Source organism: Falco naumanni, chromosome 5 (genome assembly GCF_017639655.2).
Source record: "Falco naumanni isolate bFalNau1 chromosome 5, bFalNau1.pat, whole genome shotgun sequence".
Taxonomy (NCBI): Eukaryota; Metazoa; Chordata; class Aves; order Falconiformes; family Falconidae; genus Falco; species Falco naumanni.
The window spans coordinates 77,969,763-77,990,749 of NC_054058.1; the positions used below are offsets into that span (position 1 = coordinate 77,969,763).

At 67.5% G+C, this 20,987-nt stretch overlaps 1 pseudogene; it reads right to left on the bottom strand.

Annotated features, from left to right (window-relative positions):
- Positions 1-3,290: 3,290 nt before the first annotated feature.
- Positions 3,291-15,381, bottom strand: LOC121089384 (annotated as a pseudogene).
- Positions 15,382-20,987: the final 5,606 nt, after the last annotated feature.

A 20,987-nucleotide genomic window follows, 5' to 3' on the forward strand; every position in this document is an offset into this window, starting at 1 on the left:
AGGGGTCCCTGTCCTTGCGCAAGGGTGAAGGTCCCTGTCCTCATGTGGGGGTCCTTGTCCTCGTGCCAGGGTCCTTGTCCTGGTGCGAGGGTCTCCATCCTCGTGTAAGGGCGAGGGTCCCTGTCCCAGTGCAAGGGCCACTATTCTGGTGTAAGGGTCCTGGCCCACATGAGGGTCCCCGCCCCGCCCGGGGGTGACCCCGCCCCCCACGGGTCCCTGTAGGAGGGTAGGAGGGTGTGTGTCCCCCCACGCGAGGGTCCCTGTCCCCGCGTGACCCTGTCCCCTGTCCCCTTCTGTCCCCAGCGCTCGTCACCGCCTGAGACCTCAGACGGCGCCGCAGGTCAGCTGGGGGGGAAGGGGGGGTCCCCTGGCCACGCCCACTTCGCACAGCCTGCGCATGCGCATCCCCCCCATCCCCCCGCACGGCGCTGCTTCACCCCCCCCACCGGGTCCCCTCTGGCGTTTTGGGGGGGCAGGGGGGGTACCCGGATTCCTGGGACCCCCCCAACTTGGCAGGGGCTCCCCAAAAGCCTGGGTGCCCCCCTCCCTCCATGCTTCCCACTCGCCCCCCAATGCCCCTTGGGGGGTCCCCCAAGCCTCGGGGGTGCCCCCAGCTCCCGGGGGCTCCCACACTTTAAGGGGTGTCCTATATTCCTGAGGGGGATCCCCCATCTTTTGGGGAGGGTCCCCATTTCCCTGGGTGAGGGGTCCTAAACACTTGGGGGTGATCCCCAGGTCCTGGGAACGGTCCTAAAACCCTTTGGGGGGGGGTGGGGGGGGGTCCCCAACTCCTGGGAAGGGTCCTAAACCCCTTGGGGGGGGATCTGTGCAACTTTGGGGGGAGGGGGCAAATTTTTGGGGGGGTCCGCTTTCCTTTAGGGGAGGGTTTAGTGAGCCCTGGGAAGGGAGGGGTTTGGGGGGGTTTTGGGGGGTCCCCGAGAAGGGATTTGGGGATACTGACACCCCCCCCCCCAAATTTCTGTCTCCCCAAAGGCTACGAGAAGTCGCGGAGCCTCAACAGCATCACGGGGGTGCGGGTGGCGCCAGCTGCGCCCCCCTTCGGCTCCCCTGGCCCCCCTCGGCGCCCCCGTTCCCCCATCCCCTCCATCCTCTAAAGTGGTGGTGGGGGGGAGACCCCCCCTCCCCACCCCAACACCCCCTTTTCCTGCCCCTACACACCCCCCCTGCAGCGGGGATTTGGGCAGAGAACGGGGCAAAACGGTAAAAATAATCAGTGGCAGTGGGGCTGAGGGGAGGCTCAAAATGGTGGCTGTAGGGACACCCCCTCCCCCCCCCCCAAAAAAAAATTGACTGGATCCCTTCAAAATGGGGGGGTCCCCTAAAAGACTGTGAAAGGGGGTGGGGGGGGTGTCCCTCCCCCCTGTCACCCCACCTGGCTGCACTGCACTTTCTGGAGTGTCCCCTCCCCTCAATTTTGGAGCCGGACCCCCCCGTCTTTGGGGGTCCCTGCTCCCTACCCCCCGCCATGATCACTCAGGACTTGGGGAGCCCCCCACCCCCCCAAACTGTGTCGTCTGTGTCCCCCCCATGTCCCCCTTCTGTCTCTGTGTGTCTCCCCCTGCCCCCACCCGGGCTCCCCACCCCTGCAAGCAATAACTGGAGCTGCCGGACACTCGATGGCCGAGGACCACGGTGGAGGTAGGGCCACCGCCCGGGTGTCCCCCATGTCCCCCTGATGGTGGCGCTGGCACCCCGGGGTGGGGGGCATCAGCAGGGGGCCTGGCCCCAATGTGAATCCAGGCTGCGTTTCCATGGCAACGGGGCTAGGCCGGTGCCTCCATTGCGAGGCCAGGATGTGTTTCCATAGCAATGGGGCTAGGCCTCGCTCTACTGCAAGGCCAGGCTGCGTTTCCATGGCAATGGGACTAGGCCAGTGCCTCCACTGCGAGGCCAGGCTGCATTTCCATGGCAACAGGGCTAGGCCGGTGCCTCCACTGAGAGGCCAGGCTGCGTTTCCACGGTAATGGGACTAGGCCAGAGCCCTACTGTGAGGCCAGGCTGTGTTCCTGTGGTGATGGGACTAGGCCAAGCTGCGTTTCCATGGTAACAGCACCAGGCCAGAGCCCCCAGTGTGAGGCCAGGCTGCGTTTCCATGGCAACGGGACTAGGCCTGGCCCAAGTGCGAGGCCAGGAGGCCAGGCTGCATTTCCGCAGCAACAGCACCAGGCCTGGCCCCGCTGCCAGGCCAGGCTGCGTTTCCATGGTTACGGCACTAGGCCGGAGCCCTCCCAACAGGCCCTGGCCCCGCTGGGGGGGGGCCGGGACCCCCCCAGAGCCACTCCCCCTGCTGGGGGGCCCCGGGGGGGGGCAGTTTGGGGGTGGGGCCCCCCCGGTGCCCCCCCCCCCAGCATGTCTGCATGTCCGTACCACCCATATTTATCATTATATGCAAAAAACAACCGACTCCAAACCCCCCTGAATTCACCCGGGCCTGACCTCTCCCCCCCACCCTACCACCCCCCCCTCCCCGGGGGCCTCCCTCGGCCCTGTGGCCTCTATGCAATGCAGCCCACGGGCTTGGGGGGGCCCCACCCCCACCCCAGCGTGGCGGGGAGCCTTATGCAATGACTCCTATGCAAATGAGATGCTAATGAGGACTAACTGCTCCCTGACCGTTCCCCAACCTTCCCCCCCCCTCCCCAATTTGCTGCATGTTTGGGGGGGGGGGGGCCTGTTGCCTCGTGCTTTTTGGGGGGGGGGGTGTCTCCAGCCCCTCCCCCCGGGGCTGCGCTGTAATGAGCTCCCCCTCCCCTTAATTACTATTTCTTAACTCCTCATGAATAATTTATTACCCCACCCCCGGGATTGGTGCAATCCCCCCTCCCCATGTATCTCGGGTTATTTTTTGGGGGGGGGGGGGTGCCCCCCATTTTGGGGGGGGGGTCTGACTCAGGAAGGGGGGGCGGGGCTGTGCCAAAAGGGGGGGGCTCCCGGGGGGGGCGGGGGCGGGACGGGGGCCCAGCGGGGAGGGGCTCAGAGCTATTTTTTCACGCGGGTCTTTATGGAACTTACTGAGCTGCGACAATAAAGTGACCAAACGAGGTGGAAGTGGCCTTAAAATGGGGCGGGGGGGTGTGTGCCTGTGGCCCACTGGGGGGGTCCTGCCCCCACCTGACACTAGAGTCCCCACTCTGGCACCCTGCAGCTATGGGTGGGGGGTGCCTAAGTGCCGGGGACCCACCCCCCCAGTCTCTCAGGGTGCCCTTCCCACCCCTGGGCGCCCCTCCCACTCCGAGGTGCCCCCCCCAGGCCGCGGTTGTGAGCAGGAATAGAAAAGCCGTTTATTTCAGAGGTGCTGGAGCAGGGGGAGGGGTAAGGGGGGGGGCCCACAGGGTGTTGGGGACATGAGGGATACACACGTGGGGGTGGTGGGACACGAGGGGGTGACGGGCAGGAGGGTGACAGCACTGGGGATGGGGGCGGGAGTGATGGGCAGGAGGGGACACGGGGTGGGGGGGAGGGGCGCAGGGCGGGTGGCCCCGGGATCACAGTCACGGTGGCTGCGGTAGCCACAGTGGCCACGGTCACACACAGTTTCATTCCCCCACCCCCCACCCCCAAAATGTCCGGGTTTAATTAAAAACTCGTCAGCAGCACAGGGTGAGGGAGGGGCAGCCACCCCAGGGACAAGGGGGCGATGGGTACCAGCCCATCCCCCACAGAGCTGGGGGGACAACAGTGTCCCCAACCCCCCCAACCCCACTCTGGTCTTGGTGGTGCCTGGGGGGAAGGGGTGACGCCGTGTCATTCTCCGGGGGTTGTTGGGGGTCACAGTGTCACTCTCAGGGACAGGGTGTGTCCTCCGTGGTGGTGGCATCACCTGCGGGGACATGGTGTCACCTGTGGGCACATGGTGTCACCTGTGGGGCTGTGGTGTCACCCGTGGGGACCGGCAGCCCCGGCCTTGTCCCCTGGGGCTATGCTGGTGGCCTCGGTGTCACCCTCAGGGACGGCTGCGGTGTCCCCCTCCCGCCCCAGGGCCGGGGTGACGCGGCTTATGGCGATGGTGGCACTTCAGGGACAAACTGCGTCCTCATCCTTGCCGGTGTCACCATTGGGCTGTGTGGCCCTGTCCTCATCCTTGCCAGTGTCCCCAGGTGCCACCAGCAGCTGTGGTGGCCTGTCCTTGCTGTCACCCGTCTGTGTCCTCGCTGGTGTCACCATGAGGCTGTAGGGACCTGTCCTTGTCCCCACCGGTGTCTCGCCCAGGTGCCACCACAACCTGTCCTTCTCCTGGCCGGTGTCACCCAGGTGCCACTCAAGCGGCAGTGGCCTGTCCATGTCACCTGGCCTTGCTGTCACCTGGCCTTGTCACCACCGGTGTCACCGTGACGTGGCCGGTGCCACCGCCGGCCCTTCCCACCACCCCCCGTGTCTCTGTCGCCGGGGGACCCCTCCCCGCCCCCCCCCCCCCCCCCCCCCCCCCGTCATACCTCGGATTCCAGGCTGGAGAAGTGGGCAGAGCCCCGGCGCGCGCCGAGCGGCTCCGTCCCGCCCCGCCCCCCACAGCCGCGGTGGGGGGAGAGGGGCCGCGGCGGGGGGGGGGGGCGCCCACCCCCAGGGCCCTCCCCAGGGCCCCCCCCCAGCCCGCCGCCCCCCCCCAGGCGCTCAAGTCCTCCAGGCTGCGGGAGGCGGGGGGCGGCCGGCGGCCGGCACAGGGGGGGCCGTGGCGGCGGGGAGGGGGGGGCGCCCCCCAGAAGCCCCCCCAGGGCCCCCCCGCCCAGGCCGCGTAGCCGGGGGGGGGTCCCCAGCGGCGCCCCCCCCCCCTCCCAGTCGCGCAGCCGCTCGGCCGAGCAGCTGCGGCAGCGGGGGGGCGGAGGGGGGAAGCCGGGGGGGGGCCCCCAGCAGCTCCAGGCTGCCCCACCCCCCCCCCGTACGCCCCCCCGTAGCCCCCCCAGGGCCCCCCCAGCTTCTCGGCCGACCAGCAGCGCGGGGGGGGGGGCCGCGCTCCCTGCCCGGGAGGCTGCAGAAGTAGGCGGGGGGGGTGCACCAGCAGGGAGGGGGCGCGGCGGGGGGGCGGCGGGTTGGGGGGGGGGGGCCCGGGGCCGGCGGGGGGGTCGCAGCCGTCCGACTCCGAGTCGGAGAGCTCGGGGTACAGCGGGGGGGGCAGGGGCGAAGGGGGGGTGCCCTCGGCAGAGGGTGCCCGCGGGGGGGGGGGGCGGCCGCAGGAGGGGCTGCGCCTCGGGGTCCCCCCCGCCGCGGGGGGGGGCGGCGGGGCCGCTCGCGGGGGGGGGGCGCTGGGGGGGGGGGCTCCGCTCGTCCTCGTAGGCCAAGCGCGCGTAGCCGAAGGGGGGGTCCGCGGCCGCCCCCCCCCCGTCCCGCGGCCCCCCCAGGCTCTCGTAGAGCCCCCGCAGCGAGCGGCGCGGCCAGGGGGGGGGCAGGGCGTCGTGCCCCCCCCGCCGCGGGGGGGTAGTACGCGGGGGGCGTACGGGGGGGGGGTGCGGGGGCAGGGCCCCCCCCCGGCCCAGCCCCTGCGGCTCGATGGGGCCGTAGAAGCGGTGGAAGGCGTCGGGGGGGCCGCGCCGTGGCGGGGGGGTGCGGGGGGGGCGCCCAGCGCTCGGGGGGGGGGCCGGCGGTGGTCCGCGGGGGGGGGGGGGGCGGGGGGTGGGCAGCGCGGGGGGGGTCGGGGGGGGGCAGGGCGGGCGGAGGGGCTGCGGCGGTGGGGGCTCCTCGGCGCTTGCAGCAGCTGTACATGCCCTGTGGGGGGACACGGTGGCACCGGGGGTGGGGGGTGGGGGTATGTCCCCGTGCCCCCTTCCTGGCCCCAGGCCCGGGTCACCGCGGCCCACCTGCCCTCCCGTCCCTGTGTCCCCCCCCGTGTCCCCATGCCCCCCCAGCCTCCCCAGCCCCATTGTCCCCACCCCCCTCAGCCCCTCACCCTGCTGAAGGCTAGCAGGTAGTGCAGCAGCCTCAGCCCCATGTCCCCCCCACCTCCCCATGCCCCCACCAGCCCCCCCATGTCCCTCCATGCCCCCACCAGCCCCCCCCCGTCCCCACCCCAAGCCCCTCACCCTGCTGAAAGCCAGCAGGCAGTGCAGGCATCCATGTGGCCGCAGCCCCCTCCATGTCCCCGCCATGTCCCCATGCCGCCCCAGCCCCCTCATGTCCCCCCCCTGTCCCCAGGCCCCCCCAGCCCCTCACCCTGCTGAAGGCCAGCAGGCAGCGCAGGCGGCCCGGTGGCCCCAGGCAGTGGCGCAGCCGCCAGTGAACCAGGTGCTCCCAGGCGAAGACCAGCAGGCTGAGCCCCATGGCCACCAGCAGCATGTAGAAGACGCCCGCCATGTTGTCAATGTCCAGCTTGCTGCTCATCACCTCCAGCTTCTCCTGGTGGCAGATCCCTGACAGCCACAGCCGCTCCAGCATCTCGATCTCGTCTGTGGGGGACCCACCACATCACCCACTGGGGGCTGCCTCAGGGGGAGCACCTCGGGGGGGTCTGGGGTGTCACCTCAGGGGGTTGGGAAGGGCCACCTTGTAGGGTTTGGGGGATCAGCTCAGGGTCACCTTGGGTAGGAGGGCACCTTGGGGGGGTCGAGAGGGTCATTTTGTAGGGTTGCGGCTCACCTTGGGGGGCTTGAGGGTCGTCTTGGGTTAAGGGGGCACCTCAGGGGGTTAGGGGTCATCTTGTGGCCTTAAGGGTTCACTTCAGGAGGGGTGGGGACACCTTGTAGGGTTGGGGGTCAGCTCAGAGGGTTGGGGGGGTCACCTCAGGTGATTGGAGGGTCATCACAGGTGTTTGGGAGTCACCTCGGGGGGGCGTGGGGCCAATGCAGCATGGTGCCGCACACGCCCTGACACCTGCAGACCCCCCCACAACACCCCCCAACCCCTTCAGGACCCTGCGCACCGTCGCCCAGCAGCTGCAGCAGGGCCAGGTCGACAGGGCGCTTCCAGCGGGAGCCGCGCTGCAGGGCGATGCCATAGCCAGTGGAGGCGAAGACCTTGCCTGAGCCGATGGTGACCAGCTTGCAGCCCTCCTCCTTGCGCGCCATGTAGTTCAGCACCGCAGCATCGTAGATGAAGGCATCCAGCTTCCTGCATGGCCCCGCCCATCAGCCCCACCCACAGGGGCGCATAAGCCCCACCCATATCCCCACACCCCGCCCACAGCCCTCATAGCCCCGCCCACATCCCTGCACCCCACCCACAGCCCCACACCCCGCCCACAACATGCTAACCCCGCCCATGGCTGCCATAGCCCCACCTACAGCCACAAGCCCTGCCCACAACACACAAACTCCGCCCACAGCCCCCATGGTGCCACCCACAACCCCTAAACCCCACCCACAGCCACAAGCCCCACCCACAGCTCTACAGCCTGAACCACAAGCCCCACCCACAGACCACAAGCCCCATCCTCAGCCCCCATATCCCCACCCACAGCCCTTAAACCCCGCCCACAGCCCCCATAGCCACTCCCACACGCCCCGCCCACCCACCCACAAAGCTCCACCCACAGTCCCCTACCCCCCACCCACCACCCCTAAAACCCTGCCCACAGCCCCTAAGCACGCCCCTTCCCACAGCCTCCCTCATCCTTTAGGCCCCCTCTCCTTCCCCAGGCCCCCCTGAAGCCCCCTGGCCCCTCCCACTCCCCCGCCCCCCCACCCCCAGCTGACCCGGTCTTGAGGTGGTGCAGCGCGTCCTCCACGCCACGCTGGTTGTACTTGACCATGTAGCTGTGCATGTCGGGGTAGTTGCTGCGGATGTTCTTCTCCGTGCTGCCGTTGGGCACCGTCCCGAACTTCAGTGGGGGGTACTGCTCCTGCGGGCGCTGGAACTGCCCGGCCATCACCGCCTGCCCGCTGACACTCCACCCCCCCAAGACACCCCCGGACACCCCCCATCTCCCAACCCTCCAGACAACCACCATCCTCCAGCACCAACCCCCTCCCCTGGTGCCCCCCAGACACCACCACCCCTGCCCCCCAGCCATGAACACTCGCAGGCCTCCTGTCCCCCCCTGACCCTGCCCACCCCCCCCTCACCCACCCCAACCACCCCTGTGCCTGGAGCCACGTGTTGCGCTGGGGGGTTGTGCAGGGGGTCACACTGCATGCGGCGTGGTACCTTGCGCTGTCGCTGAGGCCCGAGACAGTGGTCGACGTACTCCTCCTGGCTCATGAAGGCAGCCAGGTTGGCAGTGTAGACTGGCGAGGAAGATGACGGCGAAGAAGGCCCAGACCAGCACCATGATCTTGCTGGTGGTGCCTTTGGGGTTCGTCCACCGGCACCGAGTTTGTTGAAGACCAGGGCCCACAGCAGCCAGATGGACTTGCCGATGGTGAACTTGGAGCCCGCCCGTTACCTGGGGACGGGCAACAGCATCACCCCGGAGATAGGAAGGGATCGACCATGGGGATGGGGACAGCATGGGGACAGGGATAGCATCACCCCAGGGGTCACTGTGGGGGATGGGGACACTGGTCACTCCAGGGACAGTGTGGGGATGGGGACAACCATCACCCACTGGGACAGTGTGGGGACAGGGACAGTGTCACCCTGGGGTCACCATGGGGATGGGGGACAGGGTTACCCTGGGGATGGGATGGAACAGGCACGGTGTCACCCTGTGCGTGTGTCCCCCCCCTGCTCCCGCCCTGCCCCCCCCTGCCCCTCCAGTGACACACGCTGTCACTCACGCTTGCCCGGTGGCCATAGCTGCGGTTGTAGCCCACGGGGCTGAAGTACTCGAAGAATGAAGACAGTGACGGCACACCGACCCGTGAGGCACATGACAAACATCTATCACCCAGACGGCAGGGGCTGTAGGGCTCTGCCAGGGGGGACACGCTGTCACCCAGAGGCTGCTGGGGGTTCCCCGGCCTCCCTGGCTTGCCTGTGCTGGTGTCCGCCTGCACCAACATTGCCGGCGCGAACATCTGCCTGCTCTGGCATCCATCTGTGCCAACATCTGCCTGCACCAATATCTGCCTGCACCAACATCTGCCGGCCGCGAACCATCTGCCTGCTCTGGCATCCACCTGTGCCAACATCTGCCTGCACCAATATCTGCCCTGCGCCAACATCTGCCTGCACCAACATCTGCCTGCTCTGGCATCCACCTGTGCCAACATCTGCCTGCGCCAATATCTGCCTGCGCCAACATCTGCCTGCTCTGGAGTCCACCTGCGCCAGCATTCACTCCTGCCTGTGCCGCCGCCCGCTGGCGCGTACCCAGGAAGGCAGAAGGGGAGACGGTGCCGTTGCTGCGGGACACCATGACGCTGATGCCCCGTCTCCACGAATGGGACAGAGAAATCGATGATCTCCGAGCGCTCCTCGTTAATGGATTAAAGAGCCGATGGCCAATGTCGGCCCTGCGGTAAAACACCTGGAGGAGGGGCCAGAGACCGGGTGGCTTGGCTGTCAGGGCGGGGCCCGAGGGGGCGGGGATGGGGGGGGGGGGTTGGCTAGCAGGGGCTGGGGGCGAAGTGAAGAGCCAATGACAAGGCTAGGGATGGGCGGGGCAGGACAGCAAATGGGTGGGAGGTGGGAGGGGCGTGGCCAGCTGCGGAAGGGCCCGAGTGGGAGGAGCCACGGGGAAGGCATGGCCGTTGATGAAGGGGGCAGGGCTTGTGCAGTATAGCATGGGCCCTGCCCCCCACCCCCCCCCAGCAGCTGGGGTAGGGGGCTCTCCCCAAACCCCTGGGCACACCAAGGGTGGGGCTCTTGCTCTCCCCCTCCCTGACTTCCCCACGGGTGGGGGTGGGGCTGGGGCTCACCCTGACTGCCCTGAGGGGGGGAGGGGGGGCTGTCCCCAAACCCCTAGAGCCCCCCCAGGTTTTGTGAGGGCTCTCCCCTGACTCCCCCTGGGTGAAGAAAGGGGTCTCTCCCTGAGCCCCCCATGTTGAGGGGTGTGGGGCGGGGGGTCTCACCTCCCCCACCATGCCGTTCCCAGACGCCGTCGATCTTCTTGCCGTGCTTGCCGTTGGTGACCAGGTAGAGGTCGTAGGTGAAGCCGACGGGTGCGGGCCAGGCGCTTGAGAATGTCGATGCAGAAGCCCTTGCAGCACTTCTTCTCGAAGAGCGCTGGCTCGGCTGAGGGGCTGTGGGGACAGTGGCAGGTGGGGACCCCCCTGAGGCGCTGGGGACCCCCCCAGGTGGTGGGGACCCTGCCAGGGGAGGCAGCACGCACCTGGCGGTGCGGTTGAGCTGCTTGCGGCAGGGGACAGAGTCGCGGATGCAGGTGCCGGTGGCAGGGTCCAATGTTCTCCACGATGACAAAGGGCCGCTCCTCCAGCGTGGGCCACCGTCAGGTGCTGGTCATCGTCCACGCGTTGAAGGAATTTCCCATAACGGGACCAAACGGGGTATTTCATCCGTAAGATCCGGTGTTCCCAGCTACCCACCTGTGGGAGGACACCGGCAGTGGGTGGCACCTCAGACTGATGTCACCGCTGGGGACAATCACGGGTCCACCAGGTGGGGAACAGCCGGAGGAAGGTGTCACCCCTGACGTGTCATGACAAGGCAGTGTGACACTGTGACAGGGAGAGGCAGTGAACACCAGATAGTACTGCAGTCTCTGGGGGACACCGCGTGGCCGAGAGGAGCCAGATGTCACCATGACCAGCGTGACAAACACAGTGAGGCACAGCCGGACACCCTGGGTGACGGCCATGGCGGAGGGGGACACTCAACCACCTCCCAGCTGCGCTCCTTGTTGAGGGAGATGACAACCAGCGAGGGGTTAACAAGGTAGCCATCCCTCATTAAAGGAGAAATCTTTCTGTCCCCAGGTGATGTTCATGAAGTACCTGGGGACACAATGAGGTCACGGGGCTGTCACCTCCCCCAGCCACGGGTGACGGCGCCGCTGTGCTCACCGGTGGAGGTTGTCATTGATCTGGGTGACGTTGGGGGCCCGGCAGTCATTGTTGAACTCCGGGAATGAAGCCGATAGTCGCGGAGCAAGGCCTCGGCGCCCTTGGCCACGATAGCCACACCGTTGTGCACCCTCGGTGCTGGAGGTCGTCCCGCCAACCAGCCGACAGCACCGCAAACAAGCCAGCGGGGGAGATGCTCCGGCAGTTGGTCGCTTCCCCCAGGTTGGTGCCAACCACGAACCAGATGTACCCGGGGCCAGCTAAACCGGCCTCCCGCGCCGCTCGGAAGATGGCCTCGGCTTCCTCCCCGTGAGCAGTAGAGGAGGCGGATTTGGGCGCTGACCTCACGCAGCTGCCGGCGCAGCCGCGTCCCCTCAGGGTCGTCGGTCAGGTTGAGGGGTGAGGACACCACGGTGCTCCCAGCCGATAAAAGCTTGCTGTCGGTCAAGACCTCCACATAGTCCACGAAGTCCTCGTAGCCGGGGAAGAGGGTGGTGACGACAGCGAAGGCCGTCCCAGTCATACTCCTCCAGCACCTCAAAGATCACCTGCAGCTGCTGCTCTGGTGGAGGAGCCCAGCTGGAGGAAGGTGGAGCCCTTCTCCTGTGGGGGAGGGGAGAGTGGGTGAACCCCTGGATGTGGTGGGGGCTGGGGACAGTTGGGTTTGGGGGCAGCTGGGTCACTCTAGATGGGGTTGGGAACAGCTGGGTGACCCTGAGCATGGTTGGGGTTGGGCACAGTTGGGTTGGGGACAGTTGGGTGACCCTGGGCATGGTTGGGGTTGGGTTGGGGACAGTTGGGTGACCCTGGGCGTGGTTGGGGTTGGTTTGGGGACAGCTGGGTGACCCTGGGCATGGCTGGAATGGGTTGGGGGCAGCTGGGTGACCCTGGGCATGGTTGGGGTTTGGGATGGCACGGCGGGGGCAGCTGGGTGATCCTGGATGTGGTTGGGGACAGCTGGGTGACCCTGAGTGTGGTTGGAGTTGTGGGATGGTTGGGTGCCCCTGGATGTGGCCCAGGGCCTGTGGGGTGCCCCCAGCCCCGCACCCAGTGGCCCCACCTTGGGGTGATGAGGACGATGGCAGAGCCGCCGTTGATGCCAATGATGGGCACAGAGGTCTGGGCGGAGATGAAGTCAAGGATCTGAGCCACGGCCCTCGGGAGGGGGTGATGGCGTGTCGTCCTCGAAGACAACGCCGTGGATGCGCGGGAGGAGAGGACATCGCAGAGGCGCACGATGAGGCTCCGGGGATTGGTGTCGTTCAGCAACACCCCCACTGGGTTCTACCCTCCAAGGAGAAGTTGCGGAAGGGCGGGCGGGGAGCCAGGCGCGGCCCGCGCGGGGCCGTAGGACGCCCCCCCCGCTCAGGATGACGGCCACGTTCAGCGCCCGCTGGCTCCCCTCCGGCCGCGGCTCCAGGAGAGGGGCTGGCACAGGCCAAGGGCCAGGGGCGAAGAGCATTCCTGCTGGCAGGGGCGGGGACCCGGGGGCTCATCGCGCTGCTGCTGCGCCCTGCAGGGGGCAAGGGGAGGGCTGGTGGGACAGGTGCCCACCAGTGCCCACAGTAACACCCCACAGCAGGGCAGGGTCAGGTGGGGGGGGAAACTGGTGGGAGTCGAGCCCCCCAGTTCCCCCCAGTACTCGCCCAAGACCAGGAGAGGGTCAGATGGGGGGGAAACTGGCGGCAAGCAGAAGCCCACCAGTAACACCCCAGCACTGGGAGAGGGCCAGGTGGGGGGAACTGGTGGGAGCAGAGCCCACCAGTACCCGCCCAGTAAACACCCCAGCACTGAGACAGGGTCAGGTGGGGTAGAACTGGTAGGAGTGGTGCCCACCAGTACCCCCCAGTAACACCCCAGCACTGGAAAGAGGGCCAGGTGGGGGGAACTGGTGGGAGCAGAGCCCCCAGTACCCACCAGTAACACCCCAGCACCTGAGACAGGGTCAGGTGGGTAGAACTGGTAGGAGTGGTGCCCACCAGTAACACCCCAGCAGCAGGAGAGGGGGAGCTGATGGGAGAGGTGCCCACCCAGTAACACCCAGTATTCCCACAGCACCAGGAGAGGGCCAGGTAGGGGGAACAGGTGGGGAGGGATGCCCACCAGTGTCTCCCAGTAACAACCAGCACCAGGAGAGGGTGAAGTTGGGGGGGAATGGAGTGGGAGTGGTGCCCACCAGTAACACCCCCTCACTGGGAGACAGTCAGGCGGAGGGGAAATGGTGCCCCCCCAGTGCTACCAGTATCCTCACAGTGCCTCCCAGTAACCTCCCACTGTCTTCCGTTATCCCTCCCAGTATCTTCCCAGTGCCTCCCTGTATCCTCCCATTATCCTCCCACTGTATCCTAATTCCTCCCAATATGCTCCAGCGCCTCCCCAGTAACACCCCACTGCCTCCCATTAGCCTCCCAGTATCTTCCCCACTGCCTCCCAGTAGCCTCGCAGGATGCATCCCTGCCCCCCACTGAGACCGTGCCAGGGCTGTCAGGACACGCCCAGGACATGGGGACACACTCTGACACGCCAGCACATGCTCTGACACGCCAGCACATGCCTCCCCCTACTGCCCCCCTGCCCCCCGCCCCCCCCCCCCCCATCTCCTTGTCAGTGCCACAGCCACTGGTGGGGATGACGGCCGGGCACTTGAGGGGGGTCACAGGCGGACGTGAAAGGATGAGTGACAGCAGTGACAAGCGCGGGCAGACAAAGCAAACAGGCAGCGGCGGGCAGAGCAACCAGGCAGAGGCAGGCGGGGCACAGGCAGCAGCAGGCGCAGGCGGGCTGGTGTGGTGGAGTGGTGGAGGGACAGGCGGCGGGGATGGCAGGGGCCAGGCAGGGCGGGCAGGACAGACAGTACAGGCAGGAGCAGGACAGACAGACAGTACAGGCAGGGCCGGCAGGACAGACAGACAGGCAGGGCAGGCAGGACATACGGTGCAGTCGAGGGTGGGGGTACAGTCAAGGCAAGCAGGACACACGGCACGGGGGGGGGGCGGGTGCAGGCGAGGCAGGCAAGGACACACGATGCAGGTAGGACAGACAGTACAGGCAGGGCAGACAGGATGGGCAGTGCAGGCAGGACCGCACAGTGACAGGCAGTGCAGGCAGGGACAGGCTGCCCAGACACCAGCTGACGCAGCCGCCCCCGCGGGGCCAGGCAGACGCAGCCCGCCTGCACAGCCGGACAGGCAGCCACCCCCACCGGGGACCAACACGTGGGTCACCCCCCAGCGATGTTCCCCCTGCGCTCCAACAGCCAGCGGGGAGGGGGGGTGACCTGGACACTGGGGTCCTGTGCCCAGCCCCCCCCCGGGCAGTGACCTTGAGCCTGTCCCTGCCTGTTGTCACCTGGGGGGGACACAAACCCCATCACTGTCCCCCAAATAGCAGGGATGAAGCTGACACAGTAGCGGGGGACAACACCTTGTCACTGTCCCTGTGATGGCGAGTGACAAGCCTGTGTCACCACTCCCCACAACCAGCATGGAGAAGGCTGTGTCACCATCACCCGTGATAGTGGGGGGACAAAACCTGTGACAGTAGGCGACAAACTGTCACTGTACCCATCACGGTGGGGGGACAAACCCTTGTCACCGTCCCCATAACAGCGGGGGACATGGCTGATGTCACCATCCCTGTGACAGCAGGTGACAAAACCCATAATGGTGGGGGGACGAACTCCTGTCCCCAAAACAGCGGGGACAAACCCGTGTCACCATCCCTGTAACAGCGGGGTGACAAACCCGTAACAGCAGGGACAAACCCGTGTCACCATCCCCATGACAGTGGGATGACAAGTCTGTGACAGCAGGTGACAAACCCATGTCATTGTCCTGATAACGGTGGGGGGACAAACCTGTGTCATCACCCCCCTACCAGCAGGTGACAAAGCCATAACAGTGGGGGACAACTCCCTGTCCCCAAAACAGCGGGGACAAACCTGTGTCACCATTCCTGTAACAGTGGGTGACAACCCCCTGTCACCGTCCCCAAAAGCAGCGGGGTGACAAACCCATAACAGCGAGGACAAGCCCATGTCACTGTCCCCATAACAGTCAGGGGGACAAGCCTGTGACAGCAGGTGACAATCCCCTGTCTTCATCCCCGTAACGGGCAGGAACAAACCTGCGACATTGTCCCCCACAACAGCAGGGGACAAAACCCTGTCACCGTCCCCGCAGCAGCAGGGGGACAAGCCGGTGTCACCGTCCCCTGTAAGAGGGGTGACACACCCCATCACTGTCCCCAGTGTAGTGGCGTAGACAATCACATCACTGTCACGGCAGGGGACAAACCCCTGTCACCATCCCTGTGGTGGCGGGGGGGGAAAACCCGGCATAGTGGGTGACAAGCCAGTGTCCCCCCACCTCTGGTGATGCAGCTGTGTCCCCCACTCCCCAGTGGTCCATCGCGTGTCCCCCCCCTGTGTCCCCTGCTCCCCGGTGACACTGTAGGACTGAGTGTCCCCCCCCTGCTGTGTCCCCAGGGTCCTACCTGGCCTGAGCTCCACTCCGAGGGGGCTCTGCCTCATCTCGGCTGTGTGTGGGGGAGAGGACACGGGGGGGGGGGGACACGGGAAGGTTTGGGGACACGAGAGACAACAAGGAGGGTTTGGGGACACGGGGAGACAACACAGGAGGGTTTGGGGACACAGGGGACACACGGAATTTGGGGGCGGGGGAGCAGAGGGATGCGGGTGGGGAAATGAACAGGCAAAAACAGGCGGGGATAGGGGTGGGGGGTGCGGGGGTTTGGGGGGGCCGAAGCAGAGGTGGCTGAACCTAGGGGGAGGGAAGGAGGGTGAGGGGGGGGCAACACCCCAGGGACCCCCTTAGAAGGGTCTGGGAGCCCCTCAAGCCTCCCACCCCCCACCCCAAAGGATTCCAGGACCCCCCTGAGCACCCAAGACCCCCCTCAACGGCCTCAGGACACCCCCCCTAAAAAAACCAAACAGAACGCCCCCCCCCAGCCCCCAATCTCCACTGCAGTCCCAGTCCACCCAGTTGATTCCATCCCAGTACCCCCCAGTCCCCCCCCCCAGCACCCCCAGTTGCCTCCCCAGTTGGGTCCAGCACCCCCCAGTCCCATTCCAGCACCCCCCCAACTGGGTCTCAGTCCTGCCCACATCCCCCCCCCCGCATACCCCAGTACCCCCAAGTGGATCCCAGTACCCTCCAGTCCCATCCCAGCACCTCCCAGTTGTCCCCCCTAGCCGGGTCCCAGCACCCCCAGTCCCACCCCAGCACCTCCCGACTGGGTCCCAGTCCCCCCCAGTTCCCTCCCAGTCCCTGGAGCTAGATCCCAGCTGCCCCCCAGTCCCCCGAGCCGGATCCCAGCCCTCCCCAGCCAGGTCCCAGCACCTCTCCGGTCCCCCCAGCATCTCCCAGTCCCCCCCTCAGCACCCCCGAGCTGCACCCCAGTCCCCCCCAGCATCTCCAGTCCCCCCCTCAGCACCCCCCAGGGGCACCCCAGTCCCCCCCAGTCCCTCAGACCCCTCAGCCGGATCCCAGTCTCCCCCAGTCCCTCCCAGTCCAGCCCCGCCGCCCCCCCCCTCCACCCTGCAGCACCCGCCGCCGCTTGCAGAATACTAATGGGGCGGCAGCGTGCGGCTGTGCGGCTGTCGTGTCCGCCTGTCCTGCCCCTGTCCGCCTGTCCCTGTCCGCCTGTTCCTGTCCCGCCTGTCCCTGTACCTCCCCCCGGGCCACTGCCCCCAGGGTGCGCGCGCCGGGGGATGTCGGGGTGCTGCGCTGGGTGTCCCAGCCCGGGCTGGCCGGCTGTGGCTGGAGTGGGGTGTCTGGGTGTTGTCGCGGGGGGGAGGTGGGGGTTGGGGGGGGTGTCGAGGTGGCAGTGGGTGGTTGGGGTGGTGTCGGGGGGGTGTCAGGGGGTGTTAGGGTGTTTGTCAGGGGGATACCGGGGGTGTCAGGGAGGTGTTGGGGTGTTTTAGGGGGATGTCGGGGTGTCATGGGGGTGTCGGGGGTTTGGGGTGTTGTCAGGGGGATGTCAGGGTGTCAGGGTGTTGTCAGGGGGATGTCGAGGTGTCAGGGGGTGTTGGGGTGTTGTTGGGGAGGTGTCAGGGTGTCAGGGGGGTGTCAGGGGGTTGAGGTGTTGTCGGGGTATCAGGGGACATTGGAGTGTTGTTGGGGGATGTCAGTGTGTCGGGGGGTGTGTCAAGGGGGTGTTGCAGAGTCTCAAGGGGTTGGGGTTGTGGTGGGGGGGTGGCAGGGTGTTGCATTGGGCGTGTTGGGGGGTGTCAGGGGGTGTCAGGGCATGTCAGGGCATGTTGAGGGTTGTCAGGTGCTGGGATTATCAGGATGTTGTGTCAGGGTGTTGGGGTGTCAGGGTGTTGAGGGGTGTCTGGGGGTGTTGTGTCCGAGGGTGTCAGGGTGTTGGGGTGCTGGGGTGTTGGGTGTTCAGGTGTTGGGGTGTTATGTCAGGGGTCTGTCGGGCCATTGGGAGGGTCTGTCGGGGTGCTGGGGTGTCAGAGTGTTGGGGTGTCAGTGTCGGGATCTGTTGGGGCAGGCATGGGGGTCTCGGGGGTGTGTTGAGGGGGTGTTGGGGGGGCTATCAGGGTGTCAGGGGGGTTTCAGGGGTCTGCCGGGGGTGTCAGGCGGGTATTGGGGGAGTCTGTCAATGTGTCAGGGGTCTGCCGGGATGTCAAGGATATTGGGGGGGTCTGCTGGGTGTCGGGGGGTGTCAGAGGTCTGTTGGGGTGTCGGGGGTGTCTATTGGGGGAGGTCTGTTGGGGTGTCGGGGGGGGGGGGCAGGGATCTGTCGGGGTGTCGGGGGTCCCCCCCGGCGCTCACCTCTCACGCTCCCCACCGCATCCCGCCGCTGCCGCCGCCGGTCACTGGGACACCGGCACCGGCATCGGCCCCGCCCCCCCGGCGCCGGCCCCGCCCCCCGGTCCCACCCGGGCAGACAGACCCAGACAGACCGCCCCCCCAGCCCCCGTCATTAACATTCAGGGCGGGTCGCGAGAGCCTGACAGACACACACCCCTCCCACTGCAGGCCCCCTGCCCCCCAAGCCCTTAAATAGCCCCCAGGGTCCCCCGTTACACCAGAGCCCCCCCAACACCCACGGTTACCCCAGAGCTCCCCAAACACCCCCCAGAACTCCCCACTTACCCCAGACCCCCCTCAAACACCTCCCAGCTCCCCAGTTAGCCCGGTCCCCCACACACACCCCCAGTGACCCCCAACCACCCCCCCCAGCCCCCCAGTTAGCGTCGCCCCCCCCCCCCTCAACACTCCCCAGCACGGCAGCTCGGACGCCCCGGTCCCTCCTTTAGCCCCTCCCCCGGTGGGGCGGGGCCATCACGCCCCCCTGGGCCGGGCAGGGGGGCAGGAATGTCGGGCGGGGGGTATGGGGCAGGAAGTGGGGATGGGGGGCAGCTGGGAGCAGGAGTGCTGGAGGCCAGGAGGTGGGGCTGTGGTCACCTGGGGGGGCAGGAGGTGGGGGCTGGGGGCAACTGTAAGGGCTGGGGGCCAGCTGGGGCCTAGCAGGTGGGGCTGGGGTCATCTATGGAGCAAGAAGACCTCCGTGGGGCTGTGGGTTATGGGGCAGGAGGCATACTGTACTTTTGCTGCTCTCCCCAACCCACAGGCAGCATTTTGGGGCAGAAACCGCCCATTTTCTCCGCTCCAGGGGGGGGCGCTGTGACACTGCCGGGCTCCAAGGAGGGGGGGGTGGTGTGCTGGTGGGATGAGGGAATCCCCCAGCCCAGACCGGCAGGGGGCCGGATCCCTATAGCGGAGCTGCTGGGGGGCTCACCGGTGCCGGCCACCGGCGCTCTGTGGGGCTAGTGACAGTTGGCTGGAGCTGTGGAGGCGATGTGGTGTTGGGGTGCAGGCTCGGCACCCCGCAGCTCCTTAGGGGGTAATGAGGCTGGCTCCGGGTGCTGCCTGGCCCTGGGCAGCCGTGGCCAGGCGGGGAGCGTGGCAGGGGACAGGCAGCACGGGCCAGCGAGCCATCCATCAGCCCAGCAGACGGCTCCTGCCTTCAGTCATGGAGCAGTGGCAGGGTGCTGGGCTGGCGGCCAGGTGACAGGGACCAGAGGGTGACGGGGACCAGAGGGACTCTTCCCCAGGGGCTGGGACCCCTGCTGCAGTGAAAGCCCACGGCCCAGGGGAGGAGGCGAGCCGCTGCCATGGCACCCTGGGCTGAAGGGACAGGCTGAGAGACCCCCAGGGCTGAGGGGCCCCTTGGGGCTGACAGGACCCCCATGGCAGGAACTCGGGGCTGAGGGAACCCCCCGGGGATAAGGGGACCCACTGGGGCTGAGGGGACCCCCCCGGGCCGAGGGAACCCCCAGCCGAAGCCCCCCGTCCCACCCACCGCCGGAGCCACTCGCGCTCCCTCAGCGCCACTTTCCCGCCCTTTCGCTTCCCGCCCTTGCGGCAAGGAGGGGCCCGCGCGCGCGCTCTCCCCGCCCCTCGCGCGTTCCCGTCGGCGCAGGCGCGCGCGGGGGGCGGGGCTGAGCGCGCGCGTGCGCAGCGTCAATGTCAATGTCAGCGGCGGCCGCAGGTCAGGGGCAGCGGAGCGGGGCCGGGCAGCCTGCGCACCCCCCGCCCAACCCCCCCCCCCGCCCAACCCCCCCCTGAAACCCCCCAGCTCCCCCGCACCACCTACCTGCACCCTGCATTGCACCCCCCCGCACCCCCTCCCTGAACCCCCACTTGCACCCTGCATTGCACCCCTGAAATCCCCCTCCCTGAACCTCCGAACCCCCACTGCACACCCCACCTGTACCCTGCATTGCACCCCCGAGCCCCCAGTGCACTCCCCTGTACCCACAGCATGCCCCCCAGCACCCCCTCCACCCCGTGCACCCGAAATTGCACCCAATGCACCCTGCATCGCACCCACTGCGTGCACCCCCCCTTGCACCCTGCATCGCACCCGGTGCATGCAACATTGCACCCACAGTGCACCACAGCCTGCACTCCGATGCACCCAGAGCCCCTGGTGTTGTCTCCCACACTGCATTATCTCTACCCCTGCATTGTACCCAGTGCACCCCGCGTTGCACCTGCTGCACCTTCTGCTGCACCCCTGCAGCTTGTGTTGCACCCACTGCTCCCTGCATTGCGCCCCAGTGCACCCTGCATGGCACCTGTTGCACCCCAGTGCACACAGTGCACCCTGCATTGCACTCCAGTGTGCCCTGCACAGCACCTGTTGCAGCCTGCATTGCACCCGCTGCACCCATTGCAACTGCTGCACCTGCACAGCACCCACTGCAGCCTGCATTGCACCCGCTGTACCCTGCATTGCACCCAATGCACCCATTACATCTGCTGCACCCTGCACAGCACCCACTGCAGCCTGCATTGCACCCGCTACACCTGCTGCACCCACAGCACCCGCTGCACCCGTACGGCCTGCTGCCTGCGCTGTGGGCCCTGCTGTGTGCACACGTGTGTGCGACAGGCGGGGACACACGGCTGCCTGGTGACCCCCCCCCATCACCACCAGGCGCGTGTGTCACAGCATGCTGCGTGCCGCGGGAGGCGCTGGCCTTGCCAGTGGCCTCGCCGGTGGCCTCGGCCACCTCGATGGCGTCACTGGTGGCGGCGGTGACACGGGCGCGGGGTCGGCGTCACCCCGAGGTGCCACCGGGGTGGGAGCAGCAGTTCAGGGACAGCTTCATCCCCCTGTCCGGGAGGAGCTGCAGCACGTCCTGCTGACGGTGACACGGGGGAACGGGGGGGCAGGGGGACGCATGGGGACATGGGGATGTGGGGGCGCAGGGGGCCATGGGGATGCACAAGGGGCCGTGGGGACCCATGGGAGGATGTGGGGACATGGAGGGGACCTGGGAGACGGGGGGCTGTGGGGGGGACAGGGGGGGACACAGGCATCACGGGACACATGGGGATGTGGGGACACATTGGGTCATGGGGGGTCATGGGGCGACAGGGGGACACACTACCCTTGACCCCATAACCCCATGACCCCAGGAGTTCCACCCCTCTGGCCCTGCCCGCGCGGCCTTCCTGGCCTTCACCGCCCGCCTGGACCAAGCGCTGCACCCGCGGTACACCGGCTGCACCTGCACCTGCAGGTACCCCCCTCTGCCCCCCCTGCACCTGCAGGTACCCCCCGTGCCCCCCTCTGAACCTGCAGGTACGCCCC